At 35.8% G+C, this 15587-nt stretch overlaps 1 long non-coding RNA gene across 1 annotated transcript; it reads left to right on the top strand.

Moving 5' to 3' along the window:
• The first annotated feature begins 638 nt into the window (after nucleotides 1-638).
• On the top strand, nucleotides 639-2706 carry LOC133829342 (uncharacterized). Its single transcript, XR_009891701.1, has 3 exons — nucleotides 639-805; nucleotides 966-1071; nucleotides 2588-2706. It is a non-coding gene; the product is annotated as an uncharacterized LOC133829342 (long non-coding RNA).
• The last annotated feature ends 12881 nt before the right edge of the window (nucleotides 2707-15587 follow it).

The following is a 15587-nucleotide window of genomic DNA, read 5'->3' as shown; positions in this document are numbered from 1 at the left end:
TACAAAATACTCGGTCAACCTACTTAAGCGAGCCTCTTTGCGTTGTTGGTGAGTACGACAAAGGGTTACTAGACCATACTCTTCACCATTCAACGGCAACTCAGACCTTTGAGACACTACCCCAGCAAAGCGTCGAAGTTGTCACTACAACAATTTTTCTCAAATATTACATTAAAATATAACATAATTTTAGAAGTGCTATTGATACGGAGACACGGAGAAAAAAAGACACGGGAAAAAAAAATTAGGCTGGAAATGAAACCCTTTTTGCCGCCTGAAATTGACAAAAGAGAACAGCAAATGAAAAAAAAAACTTATCCCTAATCTGAAATCCCTACTCTACCAGCGCATGCCTCTCTCTCTCTCTCTCAAATCCCTAATCTCTACCAGCACATGCCTCTCTCTCTCTCTCAAATCCCTAATCTCTCATTCAGTCTTTCTCTCATTCGCTCTCCCTTGCTCTTTCTCTCATTTGCTCTCTCACATTCTCTCAGCTTTCTAACCCTCGCGCCGTTGAACCACACCCATGCTGAAGCCTCCCTCACGCCGATACTCACGCAACTGAAGCACACCACGACCACACCCGTGCTGTAGTCGTTGAGTCCCTCATCCCCCCCTCTCTGTTTATCTCTCCCGCTGTTGTCTCTCCTGCTGGAGCAAGAACCCAGGCATCTCCCTCACGAGTCGCGTGCTTGCTATCTCTCCTGCTGGAAGCAAGAACCCAGGCATCTCCCTCACGAGTCGCGCGCTTACTAACTCTCCTACTGGAAGCACGAAACCAGGCCAGAGTATTCGAAACTGTGAGGTAATTTTTAATTTAGATTTCAATTTCATATCAGATCATCAATGTATATGTATATATATATATGTGTGTATTTGTGTTGTTTGGCCTTGTTATTCTATTTTACTGTTTCTTAACATCTTCATTAGCTCTGTTAGTTTCTAACTTATCCTCTGTATAAAAGGAGCTAATTCCTCTTAATTGGTAAGATCAATAAATTACCCAAATAAGATGGATTTCGGAAAAAAAGGGGCTTGATTTCTTGGACTTGAGTGAGAACCAGCTTGAAGGTGAGTTTCTATAAATCCCAAAATCCATCACATTACATTTCTAGCTGTTTCTTTTCTTTTCTTTTTCAATGTCATTACATTGTTGTTTTGAAAGTTGATTATTTTAGCACTCTGATAGAGGATGTGTTCAATTTGAAGCAAATGAGGTTGATTGCAATGGATATGAGATGATATAAGTTACTGGGACTTTGTTCAAGTAGTTGAACTTTGAGGAATAATGAATATAATTGTCTTTGATTGAGTGTTTTTATTTAAGAGTTATGTTTTTTTTTTATAATAAATTGAGCTCTAAATTTACTTATTTGGGTCCCTTTTTCAACGGTGATTGGGATTCTTGGTTTGGAAGTTGAAACTCTTATTAGAGATTACAATGAATTTGGGAAAGATCTTTTTCGTGGGTTAGTCTTTTCATATAAATTTATTGTTGAAAAAGTGGGTGTTTGACACTTTTTTTTATAGACATTTTGAGGCATATTTTAAAGTGAAACTAAATCCACTATACAATTATTAGTGAAAAAGTCTGAATAGATTTGTGTTCTCCTCACCTCAGTGAATATTTCAACAATATCTTTTTCTTATATATTTAATTGCAAACCAACTTTAATATCATAACTGAGAAATAATTGTTTGTTTAGGAGGTGTTCAGATTATGAACAAAAGTCTGTCACAAGAATTTCACTTTCTGAAAAAGCACTGAGGCCACTGAGAGGTTCATTTTACACAGATATCACGTGATTTCATTTGTGAATGTGTTCAAGTTTTAGTTAACTAATTTTGAGTTGGTATTATGATCAATATACGTGGTTTTATTGCATAATTTGTATTATTATTTTTTTGGGACATAGATACATAACTTGAACACTAGGAATAAATTTTATTGTACTAATTTCATACTAATTCAAATGCTATTATTGAGCTTTTGAAAGTCATTTGTGAGCTGAGATGCATAGGGATTTCACTTTGGATTGACTAATGGATTATGCATTTTTTGCCTTTTCTTTTTTCATTGTATTTTCAGTGAATATATTAGACCAATTCTATTGGCCCTCAGTTCTATTTTTCATTTAGCACTAATTGCAAATACGGTACAAGGAATTTTTCATGTATGAGGTTCAAGTGGTGGAGCTATTGTTTCTCTTTTCTGTTTTTGACGCTCTAACATTGCATATCTTAGTGGCCCTTCAACTTAGTTGCATTTCTGCTTTTGAGCATTTGTATCTTTCATTTCATATGAACATGCTTGTTTTGGTAAAAAAAACTTTGTGAATGTTTAGACATATACCTGTCCCTCTCATATTAGTTAAGCTTTTAATTTGTCTCATTCTTGGTTGACGAATACTTAATTCTTACTTTTTGCACTTTCTATTTATAACTTTGGCCACTGTATTATGACTTAGAAACACTTAGTTAGCTTTGATTTCTATCTTTTGCATGGTTGTTGAAGTAAGTACATCTGTGATGCTGAAAGTTTTCTTAATGTTTTCTAGGATGACATTGTTCTTAATTCTTTGTGCAGGCATGCACTTAGACTCTGATCTAGTGATGTTAAGCTTGAAGGAAATTGGAAAACTCAAGGTGAAATATTTTCATACAAGTATGCTTCATTTATAATCATGAAATTCTTTTATGTATATGGTTTATCTACTCTCATCATTTGAAGAAATGACCTACTGAGTTTGCTCTTACTTTTGATCCCATCTTTATTTTCTTTGAGACTCAAGTTTTTGGCTCAAGAATTTCCACTTAGTTTGGATCAAATTCAAGGTGTTGAGCTTTCTATTTCGTCTCTATTCAATTAAGAAATTGAGTGACTTCATATTATTTTCATTTGCTACCTACATATATTTAAGTTAGCCCTTTCATTGAGCTAATTTTAATCAGAAAGTAAGTCAATAAAGAAAATTTTGCTATTATTTGTTCTAAAGTGCATTTTAGTTTTTATATGTGTTAAAAGAACCATAGTTTTGATTGTGTTTTCTAAAGTACTAAAGTACCATTAACTTGATTTAAAATGTATTTTAAAGTGATATTTGATTTATTTTTAATCATTATGTAACAAATTTTCATTACATGACTGGTTATGTTTTATTATTTGACATAATTTTATGTTTTCTTGCATACTGGTTATTTATATTTTCAGCTCTATAATATGTTTTTTTTTTTTTTGCTAGAACTTTTATAAATAAACCTTATATTTTCACATTATGGTTGTGTCAAGATCCTTTAAGTGGGCTTTAATTTGTTGGTTTTCCTTAAAGATTATTTCTTTGGTTTGTGTTGTTGCTTTTGTTTTTAATAATTTATTTTGCTGCAGCTGATGAAGGTAAGCCATTTCCCCTTTAGTTCAGGTTTATATAATTTTTTGTGTTGGAATTGTTTCTAATTAAGAGAATACAAAGAGAAAAATTAGAGATGTTTTAAGTGTAAGAATATAGTGCTTAATACTTAATGTTTGTGATTTGAGAATATGGATTTAGATTACCTTTTCTTTAGTCCTTTTGTTGGCTTTTGTGTATGAAATTTGGATTTTTTTCTCGCTAAAGCTTTCTAAATCCTTACTATATCGAATAGCGATAATGAAATTGTCATTAAACTTCCTCGCTAATACTTTGTCTCTATTGCTGACCTATAGAGAGGACATTTAAAATCCTCGCTATTGCTCAGTAATAGAGAGGAAATTTTAATCACTATTTCATAGAATATTAGTTTGAGAAAAGTAGCAAGAAGGGTTTATGATTAGAGAAAAGGCTTTATCCTCGATTGCAATATAACTTTGATAAAAGAATATACACTTTTTTTATGTGACGACTTCTTTAAAAAAATTCAGAGAAAGAATTGTCAAAAGTACAACATAATTTTATTCTCTACTTAATTCAAATGAAGTATCTTGTACAAACAAACTATCTCCTATCTTCGTGGTGAGGCACACTCAATTTAATTTTACTTTCCTAAGTATATTGCTGATCATAATCTATGTCAAGAATTTTACTCTGTTTGGTTTCTGAAAATACCAAAACAGAATGTAGACCAAGAACTTGGGACAAGTAGTCTATGATATATTCATAAAAAAAAAAAAGTTCCAATCAAATAAAAGTCATGAAATTAGCTTGATACTTTTGAGTTTGAGAACTTGGGATGGTAGTGATCCCCATTCATATGTGTATTTATAACCAATAGTCTTTGATAAGATGTATAGGACAGATATATCTATTGCATTGAAATGAATGGTCAAGACTATAGAGAAAATTAGCTAGAAGGGGTCAAGTGAGGTATAGTCCTTGTGGAATCACATGGTATTGTCTAACCAGTCATCATTATGGATTCAAAGTTCAAATCTGGCTGCCCTAAAATAAAATACCAGTTCATTTTTCTTGGCCCCCAACCCCAACCCCACCAAACAACCTCAGAACATAAAATTTAAAATTTGTAATAAGATGTCTTAGGCATGTCTAATATCTGAAGGGACACATTTTCATATCAAAATTAGAGTAGACATAACCATTTAAAATCATTATCTTCTCTTCCAATCTTATTGATGCATAATAGGACATGTCATTATCTGCTAGAATTCTGCTTATTGAAAGCTTTTTTTCATTATTTATAGGCTGTTTTTTGTCAACAAAATGTAGAGATATATTTTTCAATACCAATATCATTTGTCTTGCCACAAAAGTCACAACCTCTTTCTACACAAATAAATCATAGCACTAACAAAATTTGGTAGAAAACAATGTAGAGCATACTCTTTACCTTCTCTTTTAAGATACAAGAAATTGTTTGACAAAGTTGTAAATAGAAATTGCTCATTTGAATTTATATCTTAGGAAGAATTATGTCTTGGTGTGATATTTATGTTTTGCTTTCTATCTTCATCTAAATAAATATATAAATATAATTGAAATTTGTAACGGCCACAGAAGCCTATGAATAAATAAATCATAGCCTAAATGGTTGTTCACAAGTGTTTATTTGTTTCATTTGTTCCGAAGAGTAATTTTTCTACTACTGTTTGTTCTCTTATCACTTTCTTTAAACATTGCTTTGTAAGTATGCTCCTTCTAATTCTATGTTGGCATTGAAAACTTTTGTGTCCAATAATTTCTCTTGATTCTAATTAAGAAACAGGGTTCCATTCATATAAAATTCATGGAAGAAAATTTCCAATGAAATCTTTGATTAAACCATGAGAAATTTTGAATGATTTATATCTTCACTTAATTAGTTCTGTTTTGCTTAAAGCCAATTTTTATCAAATAATATCTCTTCTACCAGCTTCAAAATCCATTGACCTTTTATTTGATTACTTAGAATTAATCATGAATGCAACGAATGAATGTTGATCATAGAGCCATTTTAGATCCCTGATAAGCCCCTCAAAGAAAAACATTGATTCTAATGAATGTTTCTTTGATATTAGTGGTTCACTAAACATTTCATTACCTGAAATACTATCTTAAGTAAATTATTTATAACTGTATTATTTTGTAAATTCTATTATCAAGACAGAGACCAAATAATATACCATTATAAGGATTCTATGTCATATTTTTATGAAAAAAATTCTAATACATTTTTTCTCTACAATTTCTTGCCCTTCTTTTCCTGCCCCACCACACCAACTCAAAACAATACAATTGCAATTAGATGTGTTAGGCATGTCCCATATCCACAGGGACACACATTTTCTTATCAAAACTATTGTAACCCTTGCCTGAATGTTTTCTAGCAGTGTTCACATTTTAAATCAAAGTTCAAGAAGCTTAATAATCTCAACTCAAGTAATTAGGTCATTATTCCTTAAAAGGAAATTATTTCATCAAAATATACCATAAGTGAATGAAACAATACTAGAATTTTTTGGAATATATAACTTTAAGTAAAGTGTAGTAAACTTCGGAAAGTAATGGAAGAGAACGTGAACACACAGCTCTCAAAATTAGTGGCTAGATCATTTTCTAAACCATTTTCTTTCAGGGTCATCTAAAGTGAATTTGATGTCTTTGAAACAAGATTACTTAGAATGGAGAATGTTGCAATGTACCTACATTTGGACTACGTTTTTATTTCTTGACGATGGAAGAGCTGTGCAGGTAATATTCTCCTTTGTGTCTTCTACCTCAACCACTTGAATCATATGGTTGAGGCCTAGTTGTAATCAACAGCTATTCTAGAGCTTGGATGTAAAATCATAATATCCAAATCTGCATTTTAGGTGCAGCCATGTTTTGAACCCTGTGATTGTAGTGGGTGGCAAGTTTCTTGACAAAACAGTCTTCAAGATAACCCATAAATCTAAATACCACCATTCCAATGATTATATCCACATTATTATGCACTCTAAATATTAGTTGACCATTTGTTTAATTTGAGTGCAAGCTTTCTCCCTGGGCCTGTATATAAGTTGAAATTGTATTATGAATTTAGTTGGGAAATTATTTTAGAAGTTCCATGTTTGAGAAACATACATATTTCTCTTTATAAGTCCTCTTAGAAGTATCATATTAGAATTACTTTAATTTGTAGAGCATTTGTCACAATCTATTTGCATGTATCCACAGGGCGCTTTTGGAAAAAATGCTCTAGTTGGATTTGGTTTGACAACTTACACAATGCTTGGATTAGGAGTGGTAATATCTCTTTGAACCTTACCATAATGATTTTACTTTGGGTATTTGTCTCTATTAGTCTTTGAACAATACTCTACTTATTACAATTTAGCAGCTTAGTCCCTAAAATTTTAATATTTTAGTAATTAAGTCCTTTTTACTAACAAAATTGAATTTTTTTACTGAATAAATTTGCAGGAATTATGCATATTAAGAATTTATCTTTGACTTCTATCGTTGTGCTTAGTTTATTCTTTGTACTCTTTGTGGTGTTTCATATATAATCTCAACAGAACAATACGTTCACTCTATTGTGACATATTAATTTATTTGATTAGTTTATGGAAACTAGGTCTGCATGATTTTGAGAAACCTTTAATTGTCCTTTAGTGAAATCTACAATAAAAATGGCAAATTCATTACTCTTGTTATTTGGAACATTATATTTGATCTAATTCTAGTTCATGTGTCTATGCTATTGGGTTTTCTTTATAAATTAGTTGTTGTATTGTATATGTATATATATTTATATGTTTGGTTGGTGTATCATTTGCATTTTCATTTCATAATCATAAAGTGTTTGAGCTAACTTTTCTAATGAGTATTTTACCAAGCATAAATCTTCAATCTTTCATGCCTATGTGATGTAGTTAGTGTAATTGCATGGCCATCTTATAAAGTCTTAATGAGGTTATTAACTTTCTTTCTTTTTGTACTCTTTTAGTTTACTATTTACTCTAAGTTTAAGCATTAATTATTTAAACTCTTGTGTAGCTAAGCAAATCAACCTCACAACAAAGACAAGTGCACAATGGAATGGATGATGAATTGGAGGGTGGAGCAAGCTTCATGGTTTACTTTTTGTGTATCTTGTTATGTTTCTGTTTTTTACTTTTGAAGCAAAAGATGTGCAAGACTATAGAATTTTATTATGTATGCTTTCAAACTCAAGTTAGAACTAAGAACTTTTGAAGTGGACAATGCCATTGTTTGAAGTAGTTCGTCTTCAAATGTAAAAATACTCATGGTTTATCATATATATTGAATATTTTAGATTTTTGGATCTATTTAATATTACCCTTGTGATCAATTGTGATTTTTTTAATCAAAATACAATAATAAAAACTTTTTACAACAATTAAAAATGCATACTACAAAATAACAAAATGTTATTACTGGGAGAATTTACAATAATTATGGTTGTTTTATATAATATATTATAATTGGGACAAAAAGTTATGATTTATATAATAGAATGAACTAAAAACGTTATAAAATGATCAAATATAACAATTTTCATAACAATTGGAAAGTGTTATGTATAAAGTATAAGATTAAACTTCAAATTTATAATCAAATACTCTAACTAAATGTTATTATTTGAATATTATAGCAACTAAAAATGTGTTATTGAATAGTTTAAGATAACATCGAACATAACATTTGAATACTGTTATAGAAAAGACAGGACTTTTAATAACATGGGCTATGTTAGCATTTTCAGAAGTGTTATCAATACTCCCGGTTAGCAGTTTTTAAGTGTTATGAATACTGTTTTTTCTTGTAGTGTGTCCTTCACAAAGGCCTTGCTCAAATTATGAGTGTAAGCATCTTATCAGAAACACTCACTTTCTTATTTATTATTCTTATTCTGAATATTTTTCTGGTTATTTACTCCAGGGACTTATCAATGTTAATCATGCTCAACGTCGAGCAGACGACTATAAGGAGTTGATCAAGGTATTAAATGATCAGTTGGTGGAAGCCCAAGCTAAGATTGAAACTTTGACTAAGTCTAAGAAAAATCTCCAAACAAAGACTGAGCAGGCAGATGAAATAATTGCCAACCGGGACAGATCTTTAAGGGAGTTGGCTGATGAAAATAACAAGCAAATCCAAGCCAACAAGACATTGACTGACCAGCTAGAGAAAATGTCTCATGAGAATGAAGAGTTGAAATAGGACAAAGAAAATGTCCCAACTACTTCTATCAGATATGGAAGCTAAACAAACCTCTCAACCTTGACTTTCTTTCTGAAGAGGCAATGGCGGAAGAGCTTGCCAAATGTGAAACCAAGGCCGCTGAGGAGGCAGCCATTCCAGCTGGTGTTGTGCCTGCTTCTCCTGCTTTATCATTATGACCAGAGGAGGTTCCAGACGTTGACGATGGTGGTAACCAGCCGGAAACCAGTTTACCCGACCAGTAAACATGCTTAGCCGACCAGAGAGCCTCCTATCTGACCAGTAGAAACTTTGTACCTGGCCAGTAATTTACTTGTTTTTCTTATACTTTTGTTTAGAAAATTACTGGTTATCAACTTTGATAGTTTGCTCGTATGGCCGAGTTATTTGACTTTCACTTTTTGTTGCTAACCTGAAATATTCTATGTCTTTTTAGACTTAAAACATTATGAGCTTTTGTAATAATAAAGTCATTTTGATATATGCTTTATATTTTCGCATGAGTACTTAGTTTTCTAACTTAGAAATTCTAGACATTTCATAAGTTTCTACTAAGTATACTTTCTCACACTCTTATTGCTCTAATATTTTATGCGCATAATATTTATTTTTGCATGAATATTTTCTTTTAACTTGGAATTTTGAAAGATGCCAAGTTACTTAAGCTTTGATAAACAAGTTAGCTCAATGGCCTTTTTCGACTTCAAAAATTTACAAGTCAGCCAAAAAACAAATATTTTAACTCATGCCCTGTTGCCTGTGTTAAATTATAAACCAGTATACCCCATGTGCCCCCCAAGTGATCGAGGGTTAAAAGATCCTTGGTCACTTGCTACTTGATCAAATCTGTTCGAGCGGTTATTACTTGTAAAACACATTGAATATAAAGAAAATATTCAGGCAGTTGAACACTGCTTGAACGTACCGAGCAGTGGAACACTGACCGATTTTACCGATCACTTGAACACTTTTCAAAAAAATTAACACACATGCATATTTCTAGCAAGAATCGACCATGCTGTGCGTAGTCTCTTTTATTACTCGTAAATTAAAAAGGAAAAAATGTGTCTAATAACAATTCTTAAACAAACCAAAATTATTCAAAAATAAATGACTGGTCAGCAAATAACCAGCTCATAAACTTACTTAAATAACAAGTAAAACACTTGAATCCAAGCTACCGCTCTGTAAGCGATATTTATTGATAATATTTCCTCAGGTGCTTGCCATTCCAGTAGTTTCTTATCAGCTCACCATTTAGCCTGGAAAGTTTGTAAGTACCGAGTGGTACGACTTGCTCAATCTCATATGGTCCTTCCCAATTTGGTCCTAGTACTCCAGCTGCTGGGTCTTTGATGAACACCTTTCTGAGGACCAAATCTCCAACCTAGAACTTTCGATCTTTATCTCTGGAATTAAAATAGTGAGCCACCTTTTGTTGATGGGCAGCAACTCTCAAGCTCGCCTTTTCTCGTTTTTCTTCAATAAAATCCAAATATTAAGCTAATAATTGATTATTCTCTTCCTGGTCATACGTGCTTCTTCGATGGGACGGGGGGTCGATCTCGACCGGTATCATAGCTTCATAACCATATGCCAAGGAAAAAGCAGTATGACCAGTTGTTGTCCGAGCAGCGGTTCTGTACGACCAGAGAACTTCTGGTAATTCTTCCACCCAAGATCTTTTAGCTTGCTCGAGCCACTTCTTTAGGGTGTCTTTCAACATTTTGTTTACTGCTTCGACTTTCCCATTCTCTTGTGGGTGAGCCATCGAGGAGAAACTCTTTGCAATGCCATGTCTATCACAAAAATCAGTAAACAGATCATTGTCAAACTGAGTACCATTGTTAGACACTATGTTTTTTGGCAGACCATAGCGACATATGATATTTTTCACTACAAAATATAACACTTTCTTTGAGGTGATCATTGCTAGTGGTTCAGCTTTAGTCCACTTAGTGAAATAATCCACAGTAACTACCATGAACTGTACTCCTCCTTTTCCTTTGGGTAGTCTCCCGATCAGATTAATTCCCCATACTACAAAAGGCCAGGGACTTTGCATTTGCTTTAAAATGTTTGGAGGTGCTCGGGGTATCCTAGAAAATCTCTGACATTTATCACATATTTTCACATATTCCATGGAGTCCTCGTCCATTGTAGGCCAGAAAAATCCTTGTCGCAAATTTTTTTTAGAGAGACTTGGCCCCCCAAGCGTGATCTCTCCGCAAAATCCTACGTGTACCTCAGCTAGCAAGTTTTTTGACTGGTCAGGCGTCACACATCTAAGTAACAGCATAGAGTACCCTTTTCTATATAACACCCCCTCTATCATGACATATCGAGCATCCTGTCTCATTGTCTTCTTGGCATCATTACAGTTATTTGGTAAGGTGCCTTATTCGAGGTATGTTATGATGGGTGTCATCCAAGTGTTAGCTACTATAATTGGCATTGCTTCCTGCTCAGTGATACTTGGGTTTGCTAAGTATTCAACTGGTACTATATTCAGAGTGTCAACATCCTTTGCACTAGCTAATTTTTCCAAGGCGTCTACGTTGGAGTTCTGCTCTCGTGGTACCAACTTGATTGTGTACTCTTCAAACTGTGCTAGTAAGTCCTTAGCTTTATTTAAGTATTCCACCATATGCAAACCTCTGGCCTGATATTCCCCTAAAATTTGTTAGACCACCAGCGGAGAATCACTATTTACTTCGACTGACCGGTCATGAACATCTCTGGCCAGTCGTAATCCTGCTAAGAGGGCTTCATATTCTGCCTCATTATTGGAAGCATTGAAGTCGAACCTTAATGCACAGTGGATTCGATGTTGTTCAGGTGTGATTAATATAAGCCCTGCCCTTGCATGATGTTCATTTGAGGATCCATCCACATAAAGTTGCCAGGTAGGAAAAGTTTTCTCTACCCAGCTATATTTTCTGCCTGGTCAGGAATATCAGGAATTATGGTGCATTTAGCAATGAAGTCTACCAGATCTTGTCCTTTAATGGCTGATCGGGGTTGATACTTGATTTTGAATTGGCCTAATTCAACAACCCATTTAAGTAGCCGACCAGAAGTTTCTGGTTTTTGTAAATCTTGTCGTAAGGGCAGGTCGATGAGCACTTTGATGGGATGTGCTTGAAAATATGGCTGCAGTTTGCGAGATGCAAGTACTAAATAATACGCAAGCTTTTCGATCAGCGGGTATCTCAATTATGCTCCTATCAACCACTTGCTGACGTAGTAGACCGGATGTTGCACTTTATTTTCCTCTCGTATTAGAGCAGCACTGACAGCATGCTCTGTGACTGCTAAATAAATGAAGAGGTCCTCTCCATCTATGGGTTTTGACAAAACTGGCGGCTGAGCCAAATGTTTCTTTATGGCATGGAATGCCTGCTCACATTCCTTCGTCCAGTCAAATTTCTTGCTTCCCCTTAGTAAGTTAAAAAATGGGACACACTTGTCCGTTGAGCAGTAATCCGCCTAGTCAAACTCTGCACATCCTTAGTTCTAGTCGGGAATTTCATTTCTATGAGTGCCTTAATCTTCTCAGGATTGGCCTCTATCCCACGTGAGTTAACAATAAATTCAAGAAACTTCCCAGAACTTACTCCAAACGAGCATTTGAGGGGGTTCAGCTTCATGCGATACTTTCTATGTATTGCAAAGCACTCCCCTAGATCTCGCACATGCTCCCCAGCTTCCTTTGACTTGACCAACATATCATCAACGTATACCTCCATGTTTTTGTCGATCAAGTTGCGGAACATGCCATTCACTAAACGCTGGTAGGTGGCACTTATGTTCTTCAAGCTGAATGGCACAACCTTATAACAATATAATCCTATGTCTGTCCAAAAGCTGGTATGCTCCTCGTCGGGTGCATACATATTTGATTATACCCAGAGTAAGCGTCCATGAAGGAGAAAGTTTCATGACCAGAAGTTACGTCAACCAACTAGTCTTTCCTGGGCAGGGGAAAATTGTCCTTGGGACATGCTTTATTCAAATCGGTGAAGTCCACGCAGGTCCTCCACTTCCCATTTGACTTGGGTACTAACACTCTGTTAGAAACCCAAGCCGGGTAGTAAGCCTACCTGATGAACCCGTTCTTGTCAAGCGACCTTCTCTTCAGCTACATTGTTGGGTAGTTTTCATCCACGTTGAGCACGTGGCTGATAACAGGTTATGAGATACCCACAATATCCTTGTGAGACCAGGAGAAGACGTCTTGATGCCTTCACAAAAATTCTACCAGTTGTGCTCTCACTTCCACCTTTAAATTCTTTCCAACTTTGACCACTTTGGTCGGTTCGTTCTCATCTATCAGGACCTCCTCTAAGTCTTCCATAGGTCTTATTTCACTCTCCAAATCCCCAAAGCGAGGATCAATGTCCATTCCCTTGCTTAGGGCAATGCCCTATTTGGTGACTTCATCACCGGATGGGGTCTGTTGCTCATTAACACCAGGAGTACTTTCCTAGTTGGTAACTTTTAAAACTTTTTCTGGGTCGGTAAGATTCACAATGTCACATTGGTCGATGTCCATCTCATCTACTACTTCTTATTTCTCCCCGCACACAATCATATTAGTCTCCTTGGTTCCCCTCCGTGACGTAACCACTAAAGCATTGTAGCATTCCCTGGCTTCTCTCTGGTCTCCCTGGACACAGCCTATGCCTGCACTACTCGGGAATTTCATAGAAAGGTGCCATATAGACACATCTGCATGTAGAGCTGTGAGTAGTGGTTGACCAATCACCACATTGTACGCCGACGAGCAATATATTATCAAAAACTCTATCATGACGGTCTCGTGTCTAGGAGCATCTCCTACTATGACCGATAACTTGATTATTCTGGCCAGTGACAATCCTTCTCCAGTGAACCCGTAAATAACTTGAGAGCATGGCTTTAAGTCATTGATGGATAACTTCATTTTTTCAAAAGACGTCTTGTAGATAATGTCCACCGAGCTTCCCATATCAACCGGGCACCTCTTCACCTTCAAGTTTAAAATTTGGACTGTAATGACGAGCTATACATTATGGGGATACCTCACGTGATCGGAGTCTTCTTACTACCCGACCAGTGACTTCCTCATCTAGAAGTTTCTGACTGGTGGCTCCTGGAAGGGGTTCTAGAATTCTCCCTTTGCACCGAGGCAGTCCCAGAGCGAACCCCATCATCTGCCCAACTAGTGGGATTGCTTCTATTTCTATCTGGCCCATGAGAATCGGCTCTGCCAACAGGGAACATCTAACCAGCGTTATTATTTCTTGCTCCCTGGGTGGCTACTCGTGTCGCAGCTTGGGCATTGGCCTGGGTCAATTGAGTAGCTGCTTCTAGAGCAAGTGTTGTGTCGTGATGTTTTCGATCGGCCTCCTCTTGTCGTCGCCTGATCTCTTCACTTCTAGCATCCATTTCCCGTCTTTACGGCTCAAATGCAGCCTTTTGCCTGGCCATTTCCTCAGCGAAAGACTCCTGCTGAGCGTTGAATTGCATCATCTATTCCTGGAAATCCCCCATGGCTTCCTAGAGTTGTTCGACCTCTGGAGTCGTCTCCTTGAGAAAGACCCTGGGCTCAGTGTCAGGGTTCTCAGGTGCAAAACCTTCTGATCTAACCGTTTCTTTTGTCGTTGATGTACCGGGCTATCTGGGTGCCATATTGGTAGGATTGTAGTGTATTTCTTCTATTCAGGCTCTCAATGAAAGCACCAAAAATGTTGACCATGATTTTGGCCAACGGTGAGTAGACGCAAAAACGATAATGAAGACTATAGCCTTGAATAGAAAATAAAAACGACACGACCAATTTTATAGTTGTTCAGCCCCAATTTGTTGGTAATAGCCTAATCCACTTGGAGTTGTTATATATGCACCTACACTTAAGATCAGATGAACATGAACCAACTGAGTTTCTTAAGTATAAGTTGGAAAACACAATGTTTCTCTCTCTAAGTTCTCTCTGAAAATGCCCCAAGAATGTCCCAAGTCACAGTCCCAAAGTCTCACAATTAGAGAGTCTAAAAGTCTCCAAAAGACCAGATCCCCCCAAATGATGCCATGAGCTCTTGATTTATAGGCTCATGGATCGTACATGTAAAATCTCCCATTTTTTCAGAGTCCTTGGTAGTTTTAACCAACTTTGACTAATAAACAAATTTAAAATATAACGATATGGCTATTACTTTGGGATATCTGAGAGATTTGCGTAGTAGTTACGAGAGATTCAGGTTGAAGTTGTTACTGAGATTTTGTAAAGAAGTCACAGGGCAGTTAACTCCTAAGATTCTGACACATCCGGTCGGCTACACTCCTCAATCTGCATAGTTGGTCGGGTAAATCTTTCTTCTGATGTAGATGATCGGGTGAAACACCTTTCTTATATAACTGGTCGGATAAAACACTTTCTAACCAGTTAAATTCTTACCTGGTCGAACAAACTGCGTGTCTGGTCGGGTGAAACCCCTTTCTGAGGTGATTGGTCAGGTGAAACACTTCCTGACCAGATAAATCCTTACCTGGTCGGACAAACTGCGTGTTTGGTCGGGTAAGACTTCCTCCTGACCAGAAAAAATTCCTATCCAATCGGGTAGACCATTTCCTGACCAGGCAAAACCATCTTTTTCACCAATGTCCTTCCCTTGGTTAACATACTTACTAACCATTAATGCTCCACTAGGTAGTCGCGAGTTGCCACCTATCACCTCTGATTTCCACGTCATTAAAATTAAATTTTAGAGATAACACCTAGAATCAAGATATAATTATAGTGATAGTGTCTATATATATACAGTTGTACAATCAAAATAGGACAGCTTACATCAGTGCTCTATCATACCCTCACAAGCGCAAGGGTTCAGGAAGGATGCTAAGCTTGGATCGAAGAAGTTGAAATAAGGTGCGAGCAACTTGGTTAGTCAAGGAGTCGAATGGTTG

This window comes from Humulus lupulus, chromosome 4 (assembly GCF_963169125.1).
Source record: "Humulus lupulus chromosome 4, drHumLupu1.1, whole genome shotgun sequence".
Lineage (NCBI taxonomy): Eukaryota > Viridiplantae > Streptophyta > Magnoliopsida > Rosales > Cannabaceae > Humulus > Humulus lupulus.
The sequence above is the reverse complement of the archived record's forward strand: the minus strand, read 5'-3'. Positions and strand labels throughout refer to the sequence as shown.